General features: G+C 44.5%; 1 protein-coding gene across 10 annotated transcripts in view; it reads left to right on the forward strand.

The window, feature by feature from the left end:
• LRP8 (LDL receptor related protein 8) overlaps positions 1-19,941 on the forward strand; it is a 451,875-nt gene that overhangs the window by 354,122 nt on the left and 77,812 nt on the right. Inside the window, exons 1-2 of one of the 10 annotated variants that reach the window (XM_039486540.1) lie at positions 4,383-4,937; positions 9,949-10,051. The exons of 6 other annotated variants lie outside the window; for them this stretch is intronic. The gene's annotated coding sequence lies outside the window, so the exon portion shown is untranslated. Of the gene's footprint in view, positions 1-4,382; positions 4,938-5,669; positions 5,722-9,948; positions 10,052-19,941 lie in introns of those variants that run through there. 3 more of the 10 variants (XM_039486542.1, XM_039486541.1, XM_039486543.1) reach the window with 3 other exon arrangements.

Raw genomic sequence — 19,941 nt, forward strand, 5'->3', positions numbered from 1 at the left:
GATTGAGGGGGACAGGCACATCTACCTCAGATGTTCTCAGCAGTTCCTTGAGATTAGAAAATGGGATGGAAATTCTGAATCAGACTGCCTTCAGTTTTATGTCGCTAGAAGGGAAATCACATATGACCTACCACAGGCCTGCACAACATGCGGCCCGGGGGCTGCATGGGCTCACTGTGTGGCCCGCGGGGGGTGAGTAGGTGGGCTCCCTGTGCAGCCCGCGGGGGATGAGTAAGCAAGCGTCGGGTGAGGGGGCGGGGCTGAGGAGGCGAGCGAGGAGTCAGCGGCTGACCCGTTCTACTGATCTGGTCTGGCTCCCATCCCCTCTCCAAGGGTTGCAGCTGTCTGGAGGTGCCAGCCTTCCACACCTTCCTCAGTCACACCTCTTCATTCAACAGGGCAATTGATTACAAAGTTGGAGGAAGATCTTATTCTACTTCTAGCAAAAAGACATTTTTCTTTTACCTTAATTTTACTATCTTAGGGGCCCGCTGTAACATATTACCGAGGTTCAATACTGCTGTTTCGGTGGGGCAGCGCCAGGGAAGGAGGGTTTGTTTCTGCGGGGCAGGCGGTGCTGGGGGGGAGTATTTCGGGGCACTGGGGGGGTGTTGTGTTTTGGAGGGGCTTGGTGGCGCTGGGGGGGGCGGTTCGGCAGGGCCTGGAGGGTTCGGCCCTCAGCTGTTTTCTTTGAAGTAATATGGCCCTCGCCGCTTTACGAGTTGTGCAGGCCTGATCTACCATGAGAAATGATGTGATCTTTCAAGTTGAAAGTCATATATTGCGTAATTAAACAAATAGCTGTAATTTCTAATCTAGATCAGGCTCCTTCTGCCAGAGATCACATTTCTAGATATTTTAGCTAGGCTGTATACTTTAGAATAAAGGCATAAACTTTTTATTAAGCATGTAAAGAAAAAGACTTGTATAACCAGCTCTTGGGAATCAATGGACTGCATTGCACAACAGTCCCCTGGCTTCTGATACCACACTTTATGGGTCAGATTCTGACAGATAAACAAGAATTGATCGCTGAATTAAAAACTGGTGGTTGCCTATGTGCAAGTAACCACAGTCTAATTTAATTTGCTATGTACAAACAGAATATAGTCCTAACCAAATACACACGTGTGTGTGTGTGTGTCTGTGTCTGTGTCTGTTTCTGTGTGTCTGTGGTGCTTTTACAAAGGCCAGTTTCTCAAAGCTGAAAACCATTATGCTAAAAATTAAATGGGAGAAAATATATCAAACCTAGCTCCAATGGTAGACATAGATGATAAATTTGTAAATCATGACACAGCAAAGGCAGAAGTATTTAATAAATATTTCTTTTATATTCAGAAAGAAGCAGAATGATGCATGATCTTGCAGTAGTAGTGAAATACATTATATTCCATCAGTAGCTAGGGAGGATATTAAAGAGCAACTATTAAACATTTTTAAATTGGCAGGACTGGATAACTTGCACCCACAAGGATTAAAAGAACTGGCAAATTAGCTCTCTGAACCATTTATGCTGCTTTTTTAACAAATTTTGGAACACCGGGGAAGTTCAGAGAACTGGAAAAAACTAATGTGACAATATTTAAAAAGATTAAATAGGACGATATGAGAAATGATAGGCTAGTTAGCATGATCAAACCTGGATAAAATCATAGAAAGGTTAATATCGAACACAGCCAGTAAAGAATAAATGATGGTAGCATAATTAATGGCAATCAACATGATTTTATGGACAATAGCTGTTGTCAGTCAAACTTGTTTTTAATGAGATCACAAGATCGGTTGATAAAAGATAACTGTGTTGACATAATATAGTCAGGCTTCTGTAAGGCATTTGTCAGAATACATTGGCAATCTAATAAAAATGTTAGTAGTATACAAAAACAATGCAGCCCCTTTTAAAAACTGGTTAACGGATAGATGGCAAAAAGTAATTGTAAACGGGGCATCCAATGGGGATGCTTCTGCTGGGGTTCCGCAGGAATCTGTTCTCTGCCCAGTGCTATTTATTATCTTTATCGGGGATCTGAAAAATATAAAATCATTCCTGGTAAAATTTTAGATGACACAAAAGTTGCTGAATTGGTAAATAATAATGGGACAAGTCAGTGATACAGACTGACCTTGGTAAGGTGAGCTCATTTGAACAACATGCATTTTAACACAGCCTAACGCAAGGTTGTAAATCTAGGAACAGAGAATGTAAATCATTATTGTAGTCTCCCATCATATATTCTGTAAAGCAGTGACTCTGAAAAGGACTTAAGGGTCATGGCAGATAACTGATGGAACAGGAATTCCAAAAGCCTTGATGCAGGTGAGAGGGCAAAGGTGAGCCTTGGCTGTGTAAGCAGGGGAATATCAAGAAGGAGTAGAGAGCTGTTTTTACCTCTGTATGTGGCAGTAGTGAGACTAGGGCTGGCTCCAGGCACCAGCTCAGCAAGCAGGTGCTTGGGGCGGCCAAGGGGAAAGGGTGGCACGTCGGGCTCTTCAGTGGCAATTCGGCGGCGGGTCCCTCGGTCCCTCTCGGAGGGAAGGACCTGCCGCCGAATTGCCGCTGAAGAAGAAAGCGGTGCGGTGGAACTACCACCGATCGCGTCTTTCTTTCTTTCTTTCTTTCCCCTCTGCTTGGGGTGGCAAAACCCTGGAGCCGGCCCTGAGAGAGACCATTACTGGAATACTCTCTCCAGTTCTGGTATCTACACTTCAGACAGGATGTTGAAAACTTTGAAAGAGCTACAAGAATGATTAAAAGTTTGGAAAAAAAACATGCCTTATTGTGAGTGTTTTAGTTTATTGAAGAGCAGGTTAAGAAGTGATTTGATCACTGTCTCAAAGTACTTACATGGGGAAGAGATTTCTTCTAGTAAGTGGCTCTTTAATTTAGCAGAAAAAGGCATAACAAGATCCAGTGGTTGGAATCTGAAGCTAGACAAATTCAGACTAGAAATAAGGCTCATTTTTTCGCAGTGAGGGTACTTAACCATCGGACTAATTTACATAGGGATATGGCAAGTTATTTATCACCTGATGTCTTTAAATCAAGACTGGATGTTTTTCTAAAAGATACTCTGTAGCTCAAACAGAATTTATGGGTTTGAGGCAAAAATTGTTGTGGGAGGTTCTTTGGCCTTTGTTATGAAAGAGTTCCGGTTAGATTATCATACTGTGTCGGACTTTGCAGGTAGCTGGCTGAGGCAGGAGCAGATGCAGACTGGAGCAGAGCAGGGGCTGGCAAGAAGGGTCCCAGGAATAGTCTGTCAGAACTAACAGGCAAAGGGAGTGTTCCTGGCCAAGTGGTGACATTGAGCAGACTGGAGAGACTGCGACCTGTAAAAGCCAATATACCTGCTTTGGGGTCACCTGGGTGAGTCCTTGCCTCTGGATTGGCTGAACTCTGGTTGAATGGCATGGGCCCTATCACAAGAACTTCAGGCAATCGCTTCTTATGATCATCACACTCGGTCTCAGGAATGACTCATTGGGCTTAAGCAGACTCGGGGTCAGAGGTACTCATGCTCAGATGTAGCGCAGGGATAACTCATCACATAGTGGCTCCTTGTGGCCTGAAAATCTATTCAGTTCTAAACTAGTGTAAATAGACTTCAGTGGAGCTGCACCAGTTTACACCAGTCAACAATTTGGCTCAGTATATCCCAGACACTCCAATCTGCCATGGGTTCTGCCGTTTGGGAATTACTGCACCTGGGACTTTCAATTAGCCACAGATGGTCTGAGCAGGTTCCAATCCTTCTAATAGCCAAGAAGTAGCTAGCAGCTGTATTCATTTCCTAGACTCAGCCCCAGAAGGCACAAAACCTATTCAGGTAAGGGGGGGGGAACAAACCCTGTGTGTAAACCCTCCTATTTACTTGGAAATACTAATCTTTCCTCCCAGCTTCAGCTGAGCTGCAGGCACACGGCATCATTCAATTAACCGCCTAGATGGGAAAGAAAATGTTTTCTCTCTGGGGGAAGTGAAGATGGAGTGATGCAGCAATTTAGAGCAAGAAGACAAATAGTTCACTGATTTTCACACCCCATCTGCACCTTATTCACTCACCCATACAAATCACTTGGAAAGGAATGCCCAAAGACGGAAAAAGAGCTATTACAGGGAAAACATCCCGAGTCTTGGAGAGGGGAAGGAGTGGAGCTTCCCCTTGCAGGCTCTCTGGGATTCTCAAACAAGACATGGGATGGCAAGAAACCTCATCTCTGCTATGCAGTTCTTGGAGATCTCTCCTTTCCTATACAAAAAAAGGAATGGGGGTGGGGGAATAGAAAACAGGCAGACCTGCTTAGGGTGTGTCTGCCCTGCAGGTGAAGGTGATTTCCAGCTCTGGTAGATGTACACATGCTAGGTTTGATTGTGCTAAAATAGCAGTGTAGCTGAAGCAGCGGCATCAGCTAGCTGCCTGAGTACTTACCTAGGGTGAAGACAGGTTGGTACTTGGGTGACTAACCGATGGCACAGCTGTGACTACATTGCTGTTTTTAGTGTGCTCCCTTAATCAAGGCTAGTGTGTGTACATCTACTCAAGAGGGCAGTTTACACCTGCAGCTGCAGTGTAGAGCTACCTTTAGATGATGTTGCATGGATGAAAGACATGATCAGGCTGATTCTGACAGCCTTGCTCACAATGAGCAATTGTTTACCCTGAGAACAGTCCCATTTATTTCAGTCAAAGTGCTCATACAGTTAGGTATTGTTCAGTGTGAGGAGGAGTTGCAGAACTGCACCCTATATAACAGGTGGCATTATTGTACAGTTTGAGTCCATGCAAAAAACAGCAATAACAAGAGACTAAATTTTAGCTGAAGGAGTTTTAGTTGACAGGATTCTCTGTCACCATCAGCTGGAAATAGGCAGCATTGCATTTCAGGACTAGACTGTCAGCGAAACTAACAGAAAAGACAGTTCACAGTTAAAGGTAAGTTCCATTGTTTGAACAAACTCCAGTTCTTTTTCTTTTGATCAAAAGAAGAGTTTGGTGAAAGGTGCAGCCTGGATTCTTTAAAGTATCTAATTATAGTTTTATATTTAGAAGTGGCTAAGAATATATTATTAATTATAAAGAAATTCTAAAGCAGAAAAGCTGTTTAATCTGTGTCCTTGCTGAACAGCAGAACTATTGTACTGATGGAAGGTTATGCAATTAACAGCATAAATATTCATTACGAGTTCAACTGATGCCATCTACCTTATCTTTAGATAGTACTGGACATCCAGTAACTTTCCAGTTGGCTGTTAAAGTGGTGAGAGCAGGAGACAGAGACTGCCATGGGGAAATTTACATAGTGCAGTTTATGTACTTATTGCCTGCTAATTTATGTACAACATTTTAAGTTTTAATATACAGGCCAAAGTCTCTCATCCATCACATCAATGGAAGTCAGTGACATTTCACGGGAGTAACTGAGAACAGAAATTGGCCCTGTATGTTTAGCAGTGCCTGTGTTACATGGTTATTATATGGCCCCAGACAATCCCCAAGTCACTCATTATGAGTGTCATTTGAATTTTCTTCACATCTTTTATATATGAGGCTCATCCCAACCCACAAGCCTTCATTTATCAAATTTGCTGACTAACAAATTCACTCCACCCCTATTCCATGTGACACAGACTTTGATCTTTTTAGCTCAAAACCACATTCTCTCTGTGTACTTAACCTACACTAAAGACCACCTCACAGAGGCAACCCTCTGTCTTAAGTGAGTATTTGAAAGTATCTCTAACTTTTCCAGTACAATTTAATCCAATCTTTAGTTCAAGAGCTACCTCAGGCAACTGAGTTTTGTTAATTCCTTTGATGGTCCCTTAAGACAGGTTTAAGATCCTCAAGTAAAGTTAAGGGTCTATTTAATTCATCTAAAGCAAGAAAATCCAGAGTTAAATCTGACAGAATGTGTAGGAAATAACTCTCCTTCTAGTATTATCCTTTTGGGTCCAACACAGTAAGGATGGAACAGTGATGTGGCATGAATATTATGTAGAATTCTGGGGTGGGGATGGAGAAGTCAGTGGACACCAGTATCCTTCTCACTCTGATGTTCCCAGTAAAAACAATTCCTTCCTTTCAATTTGAAAGACCCCAAATATACAAAAAGCCCCATTAAAGTCCTTGAGAACTCTGTCCGGGTCTCAATAACATGCCATGTAATCATCTATGAGGACAGAGTCTGAGGATGCTCCTGCTGGAGAGAGAGGAGATCACCCTGTGGGGATATTTACCGGGGTATTTAGTGGAGAGGGAATGGATTAAAGGGAGAAATAAGTGATTTTACCTGAAGGCCCCTGGGTTTAAAGTCTACTCCCCTAAAGCATTGCAACTCCAAGATTGCCAAGGTTCTCCCTTTGGCTCCCCAGAAATTGTGGAGCCAGTCCACAGCTCAGATTCAGTTCAGCTGGTTAAAATTAAGTGATTAATTTGATATGTACCATCTAAGAGGAAGGCAAAAAAGAAGATGAGTTCTCCAGTTCGATGTTAATAATATGTGGCTCTTTGTAACTCCAAAGGGCTTCACAAACATTAGCAAAAATGATAAACCTCACAACACCGCTGTGAAGTAGGTATTATCCCTGTTTTACAGGTAGAAGAAACAGACATAGTTATGAGATTTACATAAGGGTGTCAGTGGCAGAGCTGAGATTACAACTCAGAATTCTTCTTTGAGTGCTTGCTCATGTCTATTCCATGTTAGGTGTTTGTTCGCCATGTGCACAGTTGCTGGAGATTTTTCCCTGAGTGGTCTCCATCAGGCCAGCTCTAGCACCCTAAGGAGCTGTGCACTTATGCACCGATATAAGAGGCCATGCACCCTCTCAGTCCCTTCTTACTACCCGTGACAGTTGCTGGAACGAACCCTCTTGCTCCAGCAAGACTTTCTTCCCAGTGGTTTTTGGACTCTAGCTTCATTCTTAGTTATCATAGTTCAGTGTAGATAGTTTCTGTAATTAGTGTTAGTGTACATTGTTAGTGTAAATAGATAGCTTCCAAGCAGCTAGGGACCTACTTTCTCTTCTGGTCCCTCCAAATCCACTGGGACGCCTGTCAGCAGGAGGGAACAAGGAGTGTGAGGCTCCTTCCCGGCACCAGGCCCCCCGGCACCCTTAAAGGGCAAGTTGTCCCTGATCCCATGTCCCGATCACCTGTGATCTACCACTGGTCCCCGGAATCCTGGCACTGCATGGAGGCAGAAGTGGATACCACTCTGCTGTGGTCTTCGAGAGAAGAGTCCTGAATCCGAAGGAGAGCCTTGCGTGCAACCTAAAGCTGACCACCTGTCCCATCCTATGTGCCACCAGACTTCAGTGCCAGTCCCCCTGTTGGCACTTGTCCAGGGAGACACTGGCCTATGCAATGGCCATACCGGCATTCCTGGGGGTGTCCCGCAGTAGCAGGTCCTGCCTCTCATGCTCCTACTTGGTGGTTTCCACAAGATGGACTACCGTTCCTTCCCACTCGGCACCGGACCCCCGACTCTGGTACCAACCCCGGTACCAATGTTCAAGAGATGGCTCCAGTGGACGTACTTGAGGCAGAGGATGAGGAAGAATCCCCTCCTCTCCAAGGTGGCTTTATCTATCAATGAGGCGGTGATGGGACCGGTCAAGGCTGTGGCAAATTCCTTTTTCTCTGCCCCCTACCTCAAAGAGGGCAGAGAAAAAGTATTATGTTCCAGCAAGCGGGTTCGAATACTTGTTCTTTCCCTACCACCTTCCCCAAAGTCCCTGGTGGTGTCTGCAGCAAATGAGAAGGACAGCAGGGACAGTCGAGCACAACCCGAAACAAACCTGTGTTTGGAAGAAAGGCTTATTCGATGGGTAACTTTCAACTGTGTATCTCCAACCAGCGAGCTTTGCTGGGGAGATACAATTATAATCTATAGGACTCCTTGGCTAAATTTACAGACTCCATCCCCCAAGATTCAAGGCAGGAGTTCACTGCCCCTGTGGAGGGTAGGAACGTGGCCAGGACTCCTCTCCAGGTGGCTCTGGCTTCTGGTCATGTGCTCAGTCCACTTGTCTGTGCCCCTAAGGATGGATCACACTGTATGGACTTCCCAACTCAGATGGACAGACTCATGCTAGTTTCACTTGAGCTAGCGCACTAAAAATAGCAATATGGATGTTGCAACTCTGAGGGAGACTTGGGCCAGTCATCAGACCCAAGTGGGCCAGTCATCAGACCCAAGTGGGCTTGAGTGCTCAACCTGCCATTCAAGCTGCAGTGTCCACACTGCTATTTTTTGCGCACTAGCTCAAGCAGAGATAGCTTAGTGAAAGTCTGTCTACTCGGGCTGAGAGGTTTGCTCCCAGATGCAGTGTAGAGCTACCCTAAGTCTGCTGGGAATTGCCTAGTCCCTGAGGATCATGGGAGAGGTGGCCCATGCTGGACAAGAAAATTGCCAACCAAAAATAATAGTTAAATCTTTTTAGCAATTCACTCTTTCTAGATTTAATTTTTCAGACTCCTACTGTAATTGACCTATAGTTGAATGAAAAGGCTCTGAAGCTCCCAGTAGTGTGTGTCTGTAAATCAAAAACAATCAAGTATGTTTGATGCAATAAAAAATGAATGTGTCTCTTGGCCAAAACCACGTGTGCAAAATTCCATCCCAGTGTGTATTCAAACTGCTGAGTTACAAACGTCTGAAATAACAAGGGATTTAAAGGTGGAATATGATTGATTTACTGCATGCCATAATCTGTAGTGGTTTGCCAAGTACCACTGCAGTCTCTAGTAAAGGAGGTAGATACTTATAAAGGTGCAATATATTTTAACCAGACCATGTGAGTAAAACAAAGGGTCTTACAGCATTACCACCGATCTAGGTAACTTGATTACAGTCAGACTTGTGGCTCCGAGATATTTGATATTTGGTATACCTGCTTGTTAAGAACAAATAACTGGTTCAGAAGCTTCTGGTAAAGCAGGCTGTGGTGGATTTAGAAGTTGGGAGTCAAGAGCCTGGATGGAGCCACCACTGGTGAGGGCCATTCATCAGTGTTAGGGTATGTGACTTCCATTCCCTGTCTGTGCCTTCTGGTTTTATGACTCCCATTTCTCTCCCAACACTTTTCTTTTGCCTCCCAGTGTCCCTCTATTTGACCTTTCCTGATTTCCCACCAAAGTTCTAACAAATTCTGCTGGGACAGCTGTTACCTTCAAATATTGCATACTCCCAGGCTTGCCTGAATCAGAGCAGCCCGGAGTTCATTCTGCCTCTCTGATCCTGGGGAAGTGCATGGATTATACTGGATTAGAATATTGGAGGTGGCCAAACCTAAGCCTGCATGATAGGCTTCCCAGGATATCAGCAAATGTAGATGACCTCTGTTGGGGTTACAGAAGGGAAAGAGGCACTTATCTGCATTGTATGATGGACTGAGGTTCAATTCAATGTTTGGGCCAAGAATAGGACCAATTCCTATTTTTCTCACCTTATTTGCCCACTGTTCATTCAAAAGTGCAAGGTGTACCTGGACGGAGTAGCAGTCTCCCTCTTTACAGCTGGCAGTAAGAGGGCAGATTGATGGCAGGATGGCAGTTTTGTGCAGAGCGGTGTGCTAAATCAGTGACTACCAAGCTGGTTCTAAAAATAGAGAGTTTAAAGACTATCGAGAGAGAAGGGCACACCCGATACATTTTCAAGTCCTTTCAACCAAAGCCATTTGATTTTTGAGCCTCACTGTTGCCTTGTTAGTGAAATAGATAGTGGTAAAATCTCTCTCTTTTATAAAAGGGAATGTTTAGTAGTTTTCCCACTAGAAGTCTATATAGAAATAACGTTGTAAGCTAATTTTTTAATTGTTTTGTTTATTTGTCCAGCCCTTTCCTATTTTTGGTACCCTGGAAACCTCTTCTGCAAGCTCTGTTTCGGCTGTTTCTCATTCCTTGGTTAATTCATACAACTTCACATTGTGTTTTTACTTAGTGTTCTTCGTGATTACTCTGCGCCTATCAGCACACAGACTGAGGACACTAGCAGCGAGGCTCCAGGTCCAAAGCTTCTTCACCAGCAGAGCTAAAAAGACATTGTAAATATTGCAAAGGAATTTGAAGGACTTGCATGTAGGGAATCCAGCTTTTTGTTAATCTGTGCTGGGGATTTATTTGTTTCAAATGTCATAAAAATACTGGTGGTAAAAACAAGGTTTGAGAGCAGTTTTATCTAACTGAATGAGAGGGAGGAGTGTCTAGTGAAGCACAAAGAAGATGGCAGAAAAGAACAACAAAATTCTTTTCTGAAGATAAACCCTGAATGGGAAGCACTGTATGTTCCTGTTCATAGAATATATGTACAGTCAAGGTTTATAAGACCTACATGTGATACACAGAAGGAGCCTCTGCTTCTGTAGCACCTTTCATCCAAGGATCTCAGAGTTCTTTGCATGCGTTTAATGAAGGAAGCTTCATAACTCTTCTACAAGGCAGGTACTATGCCATCTTAGAGATGGGGGATTCTGAAGGACACAAGGTTATGGCCTGGTCTACACTACAGAGTTAGGTCAACGTAAAGCAGCTTATGTCGACCTAACTCTGAGCATCTACACTAAAATGTAGCTCCCAGTGATGTATCTCTCCCATTACACTGACTTAATAACTCCATCTCCGCAAGAGGTGTAGTATTTAGGTTTATGTAGTTAGGTCAATTCAGTGTCAGTGTAGACACTTCATTGCTTACGCTGACTGTTGCTGGCTTTCAGAAGCCGTCCCACAATGCCTCATGCAGACACTTCAATCAGTGTAAGCGCTCCTGGTGAGGACGTGCACTGCCGACACAAGGAGCGTAGTGTGGACATTCAAAAGTGATGTAATTACTGCAGCGGGTGTGCAACGACATAACTTAGGTTGACTTAATTTTGTAGTGTAGACTTGCCCTACGTGACTGGCCCAGATTATATCTCATGAGGCGGCAGACCTGGGATTGGAACTCAACTGTCCTGACTCTCATTCCCCAACTTTTGATCACTAGACCAGTGTTTCTCAAAAGTGGCCACCAGGGGCTTTTCTTATGGCCACAGCCTCCTGGGCTGTGAGTGGCGGGAAGGGAAGGCCAAAGCAGTGGCCCCTCCCCCTCTCTGTTGCTCCTGGATGCACCGGCTAGGTGTTGGCAGCTGGGGCTGCAAGCAGGGATTGAGCCCTGCCCCCTCTGGAGACAGCTGGGGCACAATGCTGGAGGAGCAGGCAGCTGGTGAGTTCCCCACCTTCCCAGGGGTGGTGTGGCTCAGGCTTTGGGCTTCACCTCTGGGGTGACACGGCGGTAGGCTCTGGCTGTGGGGCTTCGAGCTCTGGCCCCGGGGCCCAGCTCCATGGTGGCAGGCTCCAGCTGAGCAGCATCGGGCTCCGTCCCCATCCCACGGCCACGGGGCTTCAGGCTCTGGGCCCCCACTGTCGCCCCTGGCCCCTGTTGCCTCCCCTGACCTCCTCATCCAGGGCTTAATTTGTCCCCAGGCTTACCAGGGCTGAGTACGTCTGCTGTGAAAAGTAATACTTTTATGTTTGTTAATATCACTTTTCACAGCAGACTTACGAGCTAGCAATAAATAAATTACAATGATTTAGACGTGTATATGTGCATATTTATTTTTCCTAAAGCTAATTAAGCATTTTAGGAACAAATGTCAGAGTGGCCACCAGCAAGAGTTGGTGACCGCACTCTGAGGCCACCAAAAAATTTTTCCTGAGAATTCCTGCACTAGACCATGTCCACTGCTTGACCTATTGCCAGATCTATGTAGGGGCACAGGCTACTGTGGAAGCAGCCCTTCCGAAGTCTCTTCTGCCGTACATTTTTTCCCCGTATATAACAATAGAGGCTGATTTACTAATGAGCTCTTTCCATAAGGAGGCTTGAGCCATTCCTATGCACCATCAGAAGGCAGGGTTGATGCCCTCCTGAGTTTAAAAAATGCTGGTCAACCTTATGACTAATAATAAATAATACTTATTATTTGCGTCTTCATATCACTGTGAAAATAGTTCTTTATATGATTTGTAGCCGTGTAAATTAAGATAACGATAAGGGGAATACAAATGGCATAATTAGTTAGGTATATTTTGATTTTAAGCCTTGTTCTGAAACATCAGGTATTGGCCATTGCCAGAGGCAGGTTTCTGGCTGGGATGCACCAATGGTAGGATCTGGTATCGCAGATCTTATAGTCAGCCAACCCTCAGCTATAGTGTGTGGGTTAAATCCTGACCCTATTGAAGTCAATGGCAGAATTCCCAATTCTTCAGTTGGGGCAGTATTTAATCCTGTGTACTTGAATATTTCTCCATTGTCAGCCCAGAGTAGATAATTGGACTTTCGGGTCCCCAGAGAGGGTATTGCAAAGGGTTGAAGGAGCAACATACATGGAAATACTGACAGATGGGTCCAGAGTTTAGCTTGTGGAAAGCTGCTGTTTCTCCACTCAGACTGGGAGCTCTGCCCACTAGTGATTAGACCAGACACTAGTCCATAACTGCGCTGCTGCTTCATTAATTTTCTTTGCAGGCCAGTCTAAGAAAATGGGCCTTGTGACCATATGGCTGTAGGCTCATGAAAGGCAATATGTTTTTCCTGTAGGGATGAGGTGACAAATGGCTCATAATACCCAGAATCACTTCTTGCTATCTCATTCACTTAATTCTGACAAGATGGAAATATTCCTGAAGTATATTTCAGATTGTCCTTGTTGCTAATGTTTTACACCCATTCATATTTAGTGACTCTGTATATTTCAAGCACTTTATCTCACATCTCTCAGACAGTATATCATGCTAAGTAGCTTAACATATCCCACTTGCCCTCTCTTCGACTGTCCATCCATTCATGACCTAGTGGAGAAGCTATGCAGAGCCATGTGAAAGATCTGAGTTCAGTTCAGTCCTGGTGACTCATTCCCAGGCCAGCAGCTGCTGGGCCATCTGACGAAGTAGCATACCCAGCTCTTAGTTTTGCAGAGGAAGGTGGGGAGAGGAGGGATTTCTCTGGCCACTTCAAGAGAGGAGGTGAGAGGCTCCATGGTGATTTGTGCCCTTAGCCAATAGTGGAGTTGTTGCCAACAGGCCCTGAGGGTGTCTGGTGTAAAATAGGGATGGAGAAAATTGAGAATGCTCAGATTTTTGAGAGGGATGGGGAGAACTCATTCTTTCTCTCTAAAGAGGTAGAATAAAAGGAGGAATCTGACTAACCACAGAGGATAAACAGCATGTCAGTTCTGTCACATCTTGAGTGAATTTGTAACAATAATATGTGACTGTGTATAATGGAAAGAAACATTGAGGGGCATTAGTCACATCAGATATAACTTTGTTATAATCCAAGGGTTTATGCCCTGACTTCCTGCATGCTGGATGAGAAATAGTTACATGGATTGTTGGAAGGCAATAATCTCTAATCAACTATCACATTTGGGAGGAGAGAATCCTGGTTTTAACTTGTAGATCTTCTTATACAAGCACTGTGCCAAGCACTGTGGTATCTACATCCTATTCTCCCATTTGCTCCCTCAGATTTCAGTTTGACGACACCCAACATTTATTGTATAGAGACCATTAAAAACCTCACCAGGGGGTTTGTCTACACAAACACTTATTTTGTGGAAAACTGGGTTGTGAATCTACCCCTTGCTAGCCTGGTGTGTAGGAAGGGTATGTCTACACAGCAATGTAAGCCTAGGGTTAGTGGGACTTGAGTTAGCTGACCCAGGAAAGGGAACCATGGGCTTGAGTGCCGAGGTTAGGGATTTTTTGACCCGTACTCAAAATCTAGGGCTCTGGTGTCCACACGGTAGTGCACAGACCCAAGTTAAAGTAACCCTATCCCAGAGTGCCTAGCACCCCCCATCTCCCAGTGTCAACACTCTAGCCCTATGAATGTGTTGCACTGTGAGAAAACTCTACTGCCTACCTTGTTTCCTAACTGACGGTACTACTGATCACAGCCGGTGCAAGGATGTTTCGCGCCCTAGGCAAAACTTCCACCTTGTGCCCCCGCGCCCCTGCCCTGAGGCACACCCCTCACAGCAACTCCCCCCCCTCCGCCCTGAGGCGCCCCCCTTGTGGCAGCTCCCCACCCCCCAATCAGCTCAGGCGCCGCAAGCCTGGGAGGCGGGAGAAGTGAAGCAGCCATGGCATGCTCGGGGAGGAGGTGGGGCAGCGGTGAGCTGGGGCAGGGAGTTCCCCTGCATGCCACCTCCCCCCCTTACTTGCTGCAGGCGGCCCTCCCCGTGCTCCCCTGCCCCAGCTCCCTCTGCCTAAATGCCGGCGGCGACCGGGGCGGACGAAGATCCGGCTGCCATGGTCGCTGCCGAAGAAAATGGCGCCCCCCAAATCCGCCTAGGTCACCTAAATGGTTGTACCGGCCCTGCTACTGATGGCACTCAGGTGCCCATAAGGAGTGCATAAGTACATAAAATGCATAGTTAGCTTCTTTGGTGGCTATCCGAGTAGAATGGCTGTAGTTTGAACTGCCATCTAATCTGAGAATTGGGCTCCTCACCTCTAGGCTGTCACATTGGTAGGCAAATGCCCATGTTCACCTCTTCTGAGGATAATTAGGACATCAGTTCCAGGGCTGTCAAATTATTAAAATGAAACTTTGCAATCCTTAATTTTTAAAATGGGCTGTTCAATGAAGGTGTTCTTGTTTGGTTGGGGTTTTTTTTATTTATTTTTGTTGGTTTGTTTTGAAGTTTGACATAAAACGAAGGTTTCAGAGGAAAAACACACAGCCTGACCTGGTCGCTGCTGGCTGCGCAGCGGTGAAGTGCATCCCCAGGGCTTACTCCAGCACCCTCTGGGGATCCCTTATCCATGACCCTGCCGTGCCCCGGGAGGCAGGGTTAAGAGATCCCCAGGATGCTGTGGGGAAGCTCCCGCTCATTGCCCGCTCTGTGCATGCTGCCTGGGTGCCTCTGCACACACAGCCCCAGGAAGGGCACGGGAGGCCAGAGAACAGAGTGGGGACCAAGCAGCTACGCTGCAGGGAGAGGGAACAACCAGGGAGTTGGGGGTCACTCCTCCCCTAGCTGTGCTGAGCCGGGAGCTCTGCTGCTCCCCTTTCCTGCAGGGCAGCCGCTTTGTCACCACTCTGCTCTCTGGCCCTTGCACCTGGGCCTCCCCTGCCTCCCTGGGGCTGCCAGCCCCAAAACTTTCCTGCAAGAAGGAGGAGCTGGAGCCAGCACCGCAGGAGGCTGCAGGGAAGTTTAGGAGCTGGGACCCAAATGAAGCTGGGGCCATGTGGAAGAGGAAAGCAATAGGGCTTGGACCCTAAGTCCCAGCTTAACATGGGCTCAGATCCTCCAGTCCTGTAGGCTCCTGGGACCCTAGGTCTGAGCCCTAGGTTAGCACAATTGGTGTGTGGATGAAAGGGGGTTAGGTCTGAGCCCAGGCTCACGTGGCTGTGTAGACATGCTCAGTGTGTCTCTGCAGACCCTGATGCCCTGCACACTAATAGTTCCCCGAGTGTGCTTTGATCTGCACTGCTTTGAAAGTTTGAAGTGCACTGTAGGGAAATTTTAGTGCATGGTAGCAGCGAGACATGGACTCTTAGTGAGCAGCAGGCTAGTGTGGAGTATGTTTACACCCCAGCTTGCCACAAGCTAAGTGTTCATGTAGATAAGCCCTTTCAATTACTCAGTCTTTTAGGAAGGGTAGATGATAGGAAATGGCCAGATTTTGCAACAGAGCTCGGCACCCCACACACTGAACTGTATTAAAAATCTGGCCATAAGTGTCAGTAGGAACTACTGGAGGCTGAGCTCTTTAAAAAATCTGACTCCAGTTGTGGGTACAGAGCTCTGCAAATCCGTCCCTGAGCCCTTTTGAAATTCTGGCCCCATGAGTCTTTTCAGCCTGTGACAGAACTTATCTTGCCTCTTTACATGGTGCTCAAATCAGTTTATGTAATAAATATTAAAGCTGCTGGCAAAACCCCTGGGAATCACTTTTATCATCAATCCCAACAATAAGTAGCTTTGTAATGCCCCTGTTCTTCATTGTGAAGCATACCGACCCCTCTCCTGTAAAAGCCTAGGCCAGAGTTACTCTGCAGGAGTCACTTTTTCTTTTGGTAATTAGGATTAATCCTGGGATTTTGAATTCCTGGTTATAGTTTACTCTGATCTCGGAGACGATAATTAGCAGTGTGTTAATCTGTCTAAAAGCAATGTACGTGCTATCTGCTCTAAGCATGTTGAGCCCTTGGTACAGTAAGCACATTTTAATCATCTCATCTCTAAGTGAGGAAAGGAGTTGGATGGGAACTATGGGCTTCTAACCCATGCGGCCCAAGAGAGAGCAGTTTCTGTCACAAACACCCAAGAATGCATTTGGGCTGTACTCTTCCGTGCAACAGAATTAAATCCACATAAATCCTGTTCCATTCCCCAGAGAACTTCTGAAAACAAGTCACTATCAGACAAATCAAACTGTAGAAGTGAATATTTTATCAGGCTTATCAACTATTATCCCATTAACGATGTTGCAATTTCTTGAGCTTTATAGTTATATTTTCTTATTGTCCTTTCTTAATTAGTCTTTGGGTCATTTATAGTAATTTATGTTCAAAGCCTCAAAGAAGTTAATTATCTTGAGCTGCAAAAATAATAGTTGCTTGAGGGTTTTCCCCTATAATCTGCTTTTATACTCATTGAAAGGTTATTTTATATATATGCATATATATCCACTGCAGTTGGTCCAGACAAATGACAGCAATGCAAGCTCCCCAGCGTCCTGCAAATGTGCCTCAATCCTGACCCATGTAATAAGGGTGGTGGATAGATTAGTCTCCAGGCATCCTTCCCTCTCTGCTGAGACTGCCAAAGAAGCCAGGTGTGCTGGTTGTTTGATGGCCTCATTCCAACACTGTAGATGCCCTAGTCTCATTTCATGTGAGCCACCAATCATGATGTTCCATGCTGGCCTGGGGCTGGATTTGACCTGAAACTTTAGAGGTAAAAGGCTCCTTTTTTTATCAACAATCCCCTGAGTATCTTTAATGTAAATACAGATACAGTGGATGAACCAATTCTGCCACTGAATGTTGAGTTCCAGTGACATCAGTGGAAGCTGAGAGGTCATACAGAATTTTTCACTCCTGTATATATACACCTACATATGGCATATAGCTTGATGTGGTAAGAGAAGGAATTGACTATGGAATCTTAATCTGTTTTGCACTATAGTGTATGAAGCCTTTCTGTTTGAACTCCCATGAATGTGTTCTTGATTTTTGTGTGTGTATTATTAATATATAAATCCATATTTAGGCACCTCAATAAGTGTGATTTCAGGGGAATACCCCTAAGTAGTTATGATATGACTTCTGTATCAATATCAAAAGAATTCACCAGCCCAAATTCAATGCTGGTGTCAGTGAATTTGGTCAATCATGATTAGCAGTAAGTGATTATTAGAAGAAATAGAAAACATTTGTTACTGATTATAAGAAAAAGACTTTGTTTGCTCTTTGCTTTTGGGGAGGGGAAGAAGGGATACATAGGAATAATAATTAGGATATTTAATGCTTATAATACCTTTTAACTGAGTATCTTAATGTTTTACAGAGATGAGTAGACTGAGCTGAAGTGTGAGTAACTTGTCTAAGGCCACATAATGAATCAATGGGTAAACAGGGAATAGAATCCAGCTCTCCTAATTCCCAGACCTGCTCCAGCTCCTGAATGAAGAGGGGGAAATGCATAAGGAAGGGAGATGTTAACAGAAACTAGAACAATGTAACTATCTAAAATAGCAGCCAGCCACATATAACTCAGAAAGGAACAAATTTGAAGCTGATTTAGACCCCATGCAGTCCCTGTGCCTTCAGTGGAAATGCACAGAGTATAAGTTAGCTATGAATTCAGGACGTATATGCAGACATATGCATGATGAACATGACCGTTAATCACATGCGTCTTGCTTAATCATAAATCTCCAGAAGTCAGGAGCATATCCTAATTGAAACTAGAATTCCATTTAACAGTGTTAATTTTTTTGCTGACTACGAGCTTCTAACAGTTTTCTTTTTGCGATAATGCTTGCCTTGAGTAGAAGCACAGAGGGCATGAATTCAAAGGGAGTGTCTCCTGGCAAGACAATGTGTCTGACTTGGCCTTGGTCTTCAAGAGTGGGGAGGAATTCCTAATATTTAGGAAGGAAGATACTAGGACAGTTTGTACGGAGGCCCCGGTTAAAGAAATCCAAGCCTTCTTTTAAATTAAGGGCCATACCTCTGATGAGGATTTTGTTATGTGGGGTTTTAAAGATCCAAAAGCTGCACTAGACATTGAGGAGAAGCAATTTACTTGACATGACAGAAATAATAATTAATAAAATAAAACCATTCTGCCTAGCATTCTCTCCTGTGCTAATTAAAGCTTTCTGAAAGAAATAAGAAAAAAGGGTCTCGGGGATTCTTAAAACAGAGATACTGAATAAACTGCTCCATCATTAAGATGGTGTATTTCCACAAAGGATGCTTTTTTCATAGATACAGGCTGCTGATGAAAAGTCTTGTAGGTTTCCCACCAGTAGAAGTTGCTTAATTACATTTTAGGCATGCTCTCAGAGTACCTGTATGGTGAGAACCTGACAAATGGTCTTCTGAAAGCAAATCAATTTTGTTCTCTTGGGCTTTCTTGAATATACATGATGTCCGGAGCCTGAAAAGCTCAGCAGTGGCATAAGAGGAAGCCAAACAGTGGGGCGCCAGTTAGGCTCTATGGTTCTGTGAAAGACTTTGTAGCCTCATGTAAAGAAAAAGAAGAATGTGTCATTGGCTGTAGTGAGTAAATGGAACCTTCTTGTCTCCTTTGCTCTTGTCTCCTTATAAATAAAGCATTGTTGTCCATCCTTGGCATTTGCAGTTCATTGTGATAAATTGGTCTTGATGTGTCTGACATTTTAACCAAGTTGTTTAATGGCCTATTTCTGAAAAGGCAGACCTTGCTATAGTTCACATGAGCCCAGGATATCCAGCTTTGAGGGTCACTGTCACGTAGTACATTAACCATTTCCTTCAAGTGTGTGAAGACCGGAGAAGAAGAGAAGGAACTAAACATTTTAGTCACATAAGTCCAAAGCATACTACATTCTGTAAGCAAGAGAGGAGACACTATATAAACCAAGCGTGATTTGCGGCTGCTACAAGACCGTTTCATGGCTTGTGCAGTATGTTAAGTCCCATTGCATTTGAATTGTCTTGGTATCTCTAAGAAGAAGCTTGTAAATTTACTGTTGGGTATTTCTCCACTACTCTCACTTTGATTTTTTTCAATTTCTCTCTCTTTTATATCTCATTTTGTGCTGAGTACTTGGCTTCAGTGCTAAGATCACTGGAACTCCCAGTAGCCACTGGGCCCTGGCTCAGTGCAAAGAGTTGATGAACTGTGACAAGTGACAGCTTCTCTCCCTGCATCCTGCAGGTTCATCTGGTCTAATTTACTTTTTGTTAATGTCTCTAATATCTCAGTCAATGAGATGATTAACCTCATTCTTCTACTCTCCATGAATAGAATTCTCTTGTCCCTATCTTCCCCATTCCTCTTCCTCCCCCAGGCTGTTTGGCTGCTGTAGACAGATGGCTAGAGTAGTGTCCACAATTAAATTGTGAATACTACATAACCTTCCTGCAGGTCAATGATTACAATGTCAGTTGTCATTATATGTTCTCTTCCTCAAAACCAGATGTGCTAGGGAATATTTCCCACTCCCTTCGCCCCCATGCCCAAGCACCACTTGTCTTCTCCTCCTTTATGATACACAGAGAGGAGACTGTCTTTGAAAATGTCATTTTGAAACAAAATGTTGAAATGGCTCATTTTGAAAATGTTGAAACAAAATGTTTTGACGTTTCAAATTTGTAAGGTGTTTTTTTTCAGCTGAAACTGCTGAATTCTATCCAAATTCGTGAATAGTTTCAGTGCCCCAAAAA

Source organism: Mauremys reevesii, linkage group 8 (assembly GCF_016161935.1).
Source record: "Mauremys reevesii isolate NIE-2019 linkage group 8, ASM1616193v1, whole genome shotgun sequence".
Lineage (NCBI taxonomy): Eukaryota > Metazoa > Chordata > Testudines > Geoemydidae > Mauremys > Mauremys reevesii.